The sequence below is a fragment of the Salvelinus fontinalis genome, chromosome 8 (genome assembly GCF_029448725.1).
Source record: "Salvelinus fontinalis isolate EN_2023a chromosome 8, ASM2944872v1, whole genome shotgun sequence".
Classification (NCBI taxonomy): Eukaryota; Metazoa; Chordata; class Actinopteri; order Salmoniformes; family Salmonidae; genus Salvelinus; species Salvelinus fontinalis.
The window spans coordinates 44,280,887-44,289,445 of NC_074672.1; the positions used below are offsets into that span (position 1 = coordinate 44,280,887).

The 8,559-nt window shown below is 41.6% G+C and overlaps 1 long non-coding RNA gene across 1 annotated transcript; it reads left to right on the forward strand.

Annotated features, from left to right (window-relative positions):
- Nucleotides 1–5,202: 5,202 nt before the first annotated feature.
- LOC129860327 (uncharacterized) lies at nucleotides 5,203–8,104 on the forward strand. Its single transcript, XR_008760349.1, has 3 exons — nucleotides 5,203–5,866; nucleotides 5,963–6,393; nucleotides 6,507–8,104. It is a non-coding gene; the product is annotated as an uncharacterized LOC129860327 (long non-coding RNA).
- Nucleotides 8,105–8,559: the final 455 nt, after the last annotated feature.

Sequence of the window (8,559 nt, forward strand, 5' to 3'; positions counted from 1 at the left end):
ACAACGTACAGTAGGTGCACACAAGTCAAGAGAAAAATTTGAGATGACAGACAGTGACACATTCAATACCGCCTTGCACACTCTTGCCTGCATCTAGCTGATTTAGTGTGTAATCATTAATCCAACAGTTGCAAACGAGAGTTTCTATTAGACAAATTCAGGTATTTTTTATCCCTGTTTCGTTTGCTTCTGTTTAAGAAACGTTTTTTCAACAGAATCGGTGGAATAATTACACCCCTGATCACTGTGAACACATTTCACTTTCTTAGCAGCCACGTTGTATTCCTTCTCTCACTTTTTCACTTCGTCGCTTGTGGACTTCAATGCACAACATCAGCTGTATGTGACCAGAAGAAAAAACCTTTTCAAGCCAAACCATATCATAACCGCTACACACAGCCTGCATCGTTGTCACCATTTTAGCTAAAGTAACGTCCTAGTCAACATAGCTAATAGAACTAATGCGTTAGTAAACCCTCTACAATCATGCAGTAACGTTACACTGTATAGTAGGTAAGCAGTTTAACATTTACACCACTGGGCCCCGGTGGCACTAAAATTAATAAAACCAAAAGCTTACCTCGACTTGGAAGAGTTCCAGTGTTGTGTTGGACAGTCATTGCCAGCTAGCTAACATGGCATCCCTCTATTTGAGCTGTGTGTGTGAGTAGGCTAAACTAGCTAGCCGCTTTTTCTAGCTAAGTAAGTTCAACTGAAAGTGGGGAAAAGATGACAAAAATGATGTAATCTCTCTCTCTCTCTTGCTTCTCTTTCATTTTTTAAGTAATTCATTTGTTGAAAACTGTTAAACTATTGTATTTCTCTCTCTTTGAGTCGACTACTCACCACATTTTACATACTGCAGTGCTAGCTGGCTGTAGCTTATGCTTTCAGTACTAGATTCATTCTCTGATCCTTTGATTGGGTGGACAACATGTCACTTTATGCTGCAAGAGCTCTGATAGGTTGGAAGACGTCCGGAAGTTGTCATAATTACTGTGTAAGTCTATGGAAGGGGCTGAGAACCAAGAGCCTCCTAGGTTTTGTATTGAAGTCAATGTACCAAGAGGAGGACGGAAGCTAGCTGTCTTCCGGCTACACCATGGTGCTACACTGCAGAGTGCTGCTGAGGCTACTGTAGACCTTCATTGCAACTGTAGACCTTCAGTGTGTTTTAATCAATTATTCGGTCACATGTGAATATATTTAGTATAGTTTTATCTAAAAAGGATAACTTTTAAAATGTTTTACAATTTGTAGTTTATGAAATTCACTGAGGAGGATAGTCCTCCCCTTCCACCTCTGATCAGCCTCCACTGATTAGTACCAATATCTGCCTCTCCTCTATTGTTGATGATGATGTAATGTGCAGTACTCACTAGGATGGTTTGTAACTGACTGATTGACTGGGAATATGTTTGACTTTGTTTGTTAACAAACATCTTATCAGAATGCAGCTTTTTCTATGGCTATGAATACATTAATTGTTTTGACAATCAGATTATTCACAAGTAGTTTTCTATGGCCACAACACATGTTGAATACAACTTTTGTTGTGGCCTGATTTGACATTGATTCTCACATGTTTTCAGTCAAAGTAAAGGCATCAAGAGAGTTTTGAAGAGGCTGACTACGACCACTTGATACTCAAGTAAAACAAAGACGTATGCACTTATAACGTTAGTAATATAATGAACAAGATCAAATCAAAGATTATTTGTCACGTGCGCTGAATACAACAACAGACCTTACAGGGAAATGCTTACTTACAGGCTCTAAACAATAGTGCAAAAAAGGTATTAGGTGAACAATAGGTAGGTATAGAAATAAAATAACAGTAAAAAGACAGGCTATATACAGTAGCGAGGCTATAGAAGTAGCGAGGCTACATACAGACACCGGTTAGACAGAAACAACGAAGAGAGTGAGTGCATGTTTTTGACAATGATATAATAGAGTGAGTTTTATTAGCATTTGTATCTACAATTTACAAAATAAATAAAAACATGGGCATATGAATAAAACACAAAATTATTATAATTTGGATTTCGATTTTTGCCAGGCTTGTATTAAAACTACAGTCTGCGATTGGTACACCCATTTAAAAAATCAACTATGTATCTTTTTTGGCACAGTTTAGCATGTACATCTTGTCTTGGCATTTCTTTGTTGGCCAGTGGGGCACAGTGAGGTGTATTTACAGATGTAATGTTGTTTTGAAAACACATGCAATATAACAGTAGCCTGCAGTGCATAGAACAAAGACTAAAAGGGTCAGTGTGTGAAGATAAGATGTGTGACTGATTGTGCTGCTGTCTTTGTGTTCCATCTTTCTGCATCTCCTTTGAGATGTCCTCTTCTTCTCTCGCCTTTTCTTCCACTGTCATCAAAAGTCTAGGATTTTTGAAGTTGTTGGTACACCTCTATTTGCTACCGGTGTAGCTGGTACAGACCAAGTGAGGAAGACATGGACAGGTGTGATGCTGTCTTTTTCCTGGATAGGGCACCTGGAATAAAACACATGATTTCAGTTCAACTGTATTATCTTAGGATCCATTACATCACATTAAGCCAACAGCTCTAGGACTAAATGAACAGACTTGGTCAAACTCAACCGACTAATAGCAAGGAGAGATTATGGAACTATCCGGACGGGAAATTCGAGAACCATTCAGTGGTCAGTTCCCAAAGATAAACATTGTGGAGTGAACTAATCGTCTGGAGGCTGAGTCGATCTCCAGTCGATCAAAGTGATGTATTACTTCCATTAGTTTGATTCAGGATGAAAACAAATCAATAACTTGTGAAGTTATCAGCTTTTCCTAAGCAACAACTGCCAAGCTGCCAAGATATTGATATTATCTTCATTTCGGCTGTAGAGTGTGTGTGTGTGTGTGTGTGTGTGTGTGTGTGTGTGTGTGTGTGTGCGTGTGCGTGCGCGTGCACGTGTGTGAGTGCATATGTGTGTGCGTGTGTGTTAGCCAGTACGTGCTAGTACGGATATGAACGCGTGTGTGCATGTGTGTATGCGTGTGTGTGCGTTCCTCACCTTGTGACTGAAGGGGTGGCACTCGTCCCCCTCGTGGTATACAAATCCGCAGTCCCCTAAGCCACAGACTGACAGCACAGCACAGACCAAACCCACACTGAACATATCTATCACACGCCAGAGAGAGAGAGAGAGAGAGAGAGATTTGAAAATTCGTCATTGGCTTTGATATGCTGATTGGTTAGAGATGATCCAATCGCTGAAGACTTTGTTTTGTACAACACCCCTCGTCACCACAAACGACTTCAATGATGGCAGTGTCAGACTAAAGTATGTAGCGAATGACAGAGCAGCGGAAGAATGTAGTGTGAGTCGTCAGGCTAACTCTCTATTCTCCCTCTGGATCAGTCTCCCTCTCTACCTTCCAACTGTCACTGTCCATAAAAACAATAAAATACTCAATAAAATACTGTATATTTACAAGATCACATTCAGCTCACTCTAAACCTCTATTGATTGCAATGTTGGAGATAAAGAACAGCCAATAAAGTTAATCATCTGGACATTAAATCATATGTTTCACAATCATCTCTATTAGTTTTGAATATCCAGAACTTTAATTAACGAAGGCAGCCATTTGTCACTCACCCCAGTGATGGCAGCCCCACTGGACCAGTTGAAAGAAATCAGTAAGATGGAGAGATGCAGGATCCTGGTCCCCATGGCCGTAGCAGCGACAGGATAATGTAGGTTACTACTCTGTCCTCAACACAGCAATACTATAGCCCCCCCCCCCCCCCCCCCCCCTCTTCAGAGCAGTAGCTACTTTCTGTTATCACTCTGTCCTCCTCGTGCTGTCCGTCTGACTCGTTGTTCCTCGTGTCATGTACCAAAGGACTCCTCAGATGGGGGCTCCAATCTCTCTGTCTTTATCCTCTCCCTTCCCTCTACTCCCCCCAGGATCCCTGTCACTTAATTTATAGGGCTGAGGGAGTGAGGAGGAGGGGGCTGAGTGTTTGAGGGACTGAGGGGGTGATGGAGAGGGTATCTTCTGAGTAAGTGCCCAGATCAACAGTGGTGACTGACTAACCATCATATCTGTTGTAAGGGCTTTATGATTAAAATGGATTGATATCTGTGACGCTAAAGGAACAACTAAGGTGTCTATCTGTTTGTCTGTGCTGAGACAGGACCAGTCATTGAAAACCCCAAAGTTGTAACCATAGTAATGGAATCTCATTGTTGTTCTGTGGTTGTAACAGCCCACTCTTCAGGTCAGTCTATTCTCCAAGTGTAAGATGAGGCTTGCAGGTAAATCACTGACACGGCTAGAGCTACATATGAGGACACAGAGCATTGGTTGAAGCTCAATATCTCCCTATCATTATTTATAAGCCAATATGACACCAATGTTTATGAAAACGTACAAATCAGGTTGATTGGAGGTACACAACGCACTCCCTGCTTCTCTTCATAAGCCGTCTGGCCATTACCGAGAAGCGGAGTCAGCCTGCAGGCACCTGGCCCGCCACAAGGAGTCTCTAGAGCGCGATGAGCCAAGTAAAGCCACCCCAGCCAAGCCCTCCCCTAGCCCAGATGACGCTGGGCAAATTGTGCACCACCCTATGAGACTCCCGGTCACGGCCAGTAATAGCACAGCCTGGGATCGAACCCCAGGCTGTAGTGATGCAGTGCCTTAGACCACCGCGCCACTAGGGAGGCCTTTTATGTAGCATTTTTGACAATGCTAACATCCTTTCAGCCAAATCTGAGTTCTATCTAACAGGGTCGAGCAACTCTGTTGCTGCTGCTGCTGCCACTAGGAAAATGGACTACCTTAAATTAGTATTAAATGTACCTTCATTTTCTGTTAAAGCAAAGAACCCTTAATATGAATTAAGATCACCCTTCAATTAAACAATTGGCCTTTAAAATGTCCCTTCATTTTAAAAGGCAAAAGGGGACCCATTAAACATACCTTAATTTCAGTTGTTGGTCAGTGCCCTTTATTTTTCAATGTATGGGTATATCAAGGATATCAGGAAACGTATCCTTAATAATACCTTACTACAAAATGTTTGATAGCTCCCCTTGCTTTTTGGGTTAAAGGAGAGGTTAAGGGATGTATGGAGCATGCCCTTAATTATACATTCATTGAGATTGTTTATCCTTAAGTTTTCTGATTAAGTGCCGATTAAGGAACACATAGCTCTTCTTAAAAATGCTGCATCCTTTTGACGAATGATGGCACTGCACTTCATGCGAAAACCACAAGCACAAGTTTTTTTTTGACTACGGTAATGACAAGCACAAAAAGATCTCCTTGTGAATGTGGTTTCGTGAGGTGACAGTTAACATTTTTGAAGTCAGTGGACGTTAGGTTCTCTACTGCACCGTTTGTTAGCAAGCAAGGCAAGGAGTAAACATGTACATAGATACCAATAATGAAAGGTAAACTAGCTATATTTTAAAAAGCTGCCAATTTGTATAGTATCAAACTAGCTAGCTAGCTAACTGTTGATCCAGCTAATGCTAGCTAGCTAACAACGTAACCATTAATGTTCGCTAGCTAACTAGCTTGCTAACTAGCCAGTTAGGTAACAGCTAGCTAGCTTGCTAGTCTGCCTTTGAGCATACCTAAAGAGCATTTCGCAAGCTAGACTAAATAAGTTAGACTACAGTTAGCTAGCTTCTCCTGAAGTCTTCTGGTCCATATTATAGGACCTGTGAGAAGTACAGAGGCTTGACAACAGATGTATTGAGGGACAGTTTAGCAGAGAACAATCCTCAAATTGCTGATGCTTTTCACAGTGAGTTTGACTAACGTTAGACAGAACTGGAGTTGCTAGCGGCCATACGTTTTCTAGCTAGCAAACGGTAAGAGAAATAGACGATGTAAAACATATTTTGCTCGTATTGGTATCTAGGGTAGCCAGCTATGGAGCTAACTGTTAACTGTTAATTATTTTCCAGGCCAGGCTGTAACAGGAAATGGATGCCGGTGATATCCTACTGGTCTTTCCCAACAATTTTGGGGTCTTGAAGGCTCTGCGGCGCCTCCTTGATCAACTAATTGAAGCAAAAACGTCTGCAATTTCGATTTCAATTACTCCCAGCTTGCATCTACATAGTTTTTATTTTATAAAGATTTAATTTAAATGTTTGTATTGTATACCAATTTGCAGAGTAACAAATCAGCAGAGAACTGCATCAAGTCCAAGAAAGGAGAAAGGAAATCTAATTATACAATCATCAACAGTATTTATTTGATCATTTCAATCGATGCATCTAATTTAGCAGATAATTTGCCTTTCATATTTTCTGTTTGTCTCCCGTCTCTTGTTTTATGGCAATTCTAAGAGAACAGGAAGGAGGGAGAGGAACGCCACAGAGCATCACCATGAGTAAGAACATGAATGTAGTTATAGAAGATTATACAAGGGGTAGTTCCTACCTCGCAATCTGATTGGTTAAGAGTCATTGGTTATTCATGATATACCCTCTTTATGTGCCAAAGCACAGCCCCCACACCACTAGAGGGATATCTTCAACCACCAACCCACTACCCTGAGACAAGGCCGAGTATAGCCCACGAAGATCTCCCCCACGGCACCAACCCGGACAGGAAGATCACGTCAGTGACTCAACCCACTCAAGTGACGCACCCCTCCTAGGGACGGCATGGAAGAGCACCAGTAAGCCAGTGACTCAGCCCCCGTAATAGGGTTAGAGGCAGAGAATCCCAGTGTAGAGAGGGGAACCGGCCAGGCAGAGACAGCAAGGGCAGTTTGTTGCTCCAGTGCCTTTCCGTTCACCTTCACACCCCTGGGCCAGACTACACTCCATCATAGGACTTACTGAAGAGATGAGTAAAGGCCGAGACCGAGTCTGCGTCTCTCACATGGATAGGCAGACCATACCATTAAAATGGAGCTCTATATGAGAAAGCCCTGCCTCCAGCTGTTTGCTTAGAAATTCTAGGGACAATAAGGAGGCCTGTGTCTTGTGATCGTAGCGTACGTGTAGGTATGTACGGCAGGACCAAATTGAAAAGATAGATAGATAGGAGCAAGCCCATGTAATACTTTGTAGGTTAGCAGTAAAACCTTGAAATCAGCCCTTGCCTAAACAGGAAGCCAGTGTAGAGAGGTTACCAAATGTGTTGGTTCTAGTCAAGATTCTAGCAGCCGTGTTTAGCACTAACTGAAGTTTATTTAGTGCTTTATCGGGAAGGCCGGAAAGTAGAGCATTGCAGTAGTCTAATCTAGAAGTGACAAAGCATGGATACATTTTTCTGCATAATTTTTGGACAGAAAGTTTCAGATTTTTGCAATGTTTCGAAGATGGAAAAAAGCTGTCCTTGAAACAGTCTTGATATGTTCGTCAAAAGAGAGATCAGAGTCCAGAGTAACACAGAGGTCCTTCAGTTTTATTTGAGATGACTGTACAACCATCAAGATTAATTGTCAGATCCAATAGGAGATCTCCTCGTTTCTTGGGACCTAGAACTAGCATCTCTGTTTTGTACGAGTGTAAAAGTAAAACATTTGCTGCCATCCACTTCCTTATGTCTGAAACACAGGCTTCCAGGGATGGCAATTTTGGGGCTTCACCATGTTTCATCGAATTGTACAGCTGTGTATCGTCCGCATAGCAGGGAAAGTTAACAGTATGTTTCCGAATGACATCACCAAGAGGTCAAATGTGTAGTGAAAACAATAGTGGTCTTAAAACGGAACCTTGAGGAACACCAAAATGTACTGTTGATTTGTCAGAGGACAAACCATCCACAGAGACAAACTGATATATTTCTGAAAGATAAGATCTAAACCAGGCCAGAACTTGTCCGTGTAGACCAATTTGGGTTTCTAATCTCTCCAAAAGAATGTGGTGATCGATGGTATCAAAAGCAGCACTAAGGTCTAGGAGCACGAGGACAGATGCAGAGCCTTGGTCTGACGCCATTTAAAGGTCATTTACCACCTTCACGAGTGCAGTGTCAGTGCTATGATGGGGTCTAAAACCAGACTGAAATGTTTTGTTTACATTGTCTTCAGGGAGGCAGTGAGTTGCTGTGCAACATATTTTTCTAAAAATAAATATATTTTATCTCTTTTTTTTTCTTTTTCAATTTTTATAAAACAAATTTGAGAGGAATGGGAGATTCGATATAGGCCAATAGTTTAAAAAATATTTTCTGGGTCAAGGTTAAGCTTTTTCAAAAGAGGCTTTATTACTGCCACTTTTAGTGAGTTTGGTACACATCCGGTAGATAAGGAGCCGTTTATTATGTTCAACATAGGAGGGCCAAGCACAGGAAGCAGCTCTTTCAGTAGTTTAGTTGGAATAGGGTCCAGTATGCAGCTTGAAGGTTTAGAGGCCATGACTATTGTCATGAATGTGTCAAGAGATACAGGATTAAAAAACTTGAGTATTTCCCGTGATCCTAGGTCCTGGCAGTGTTGTGCAGACTCAGGACAACTGAGCTTTAAAGAGGAGTCTGTAATTTGCTTTCTAATGATCATGATCTTTTTGTCAAAGAAGTTAATGAATTTATCACTGCTGAAGTG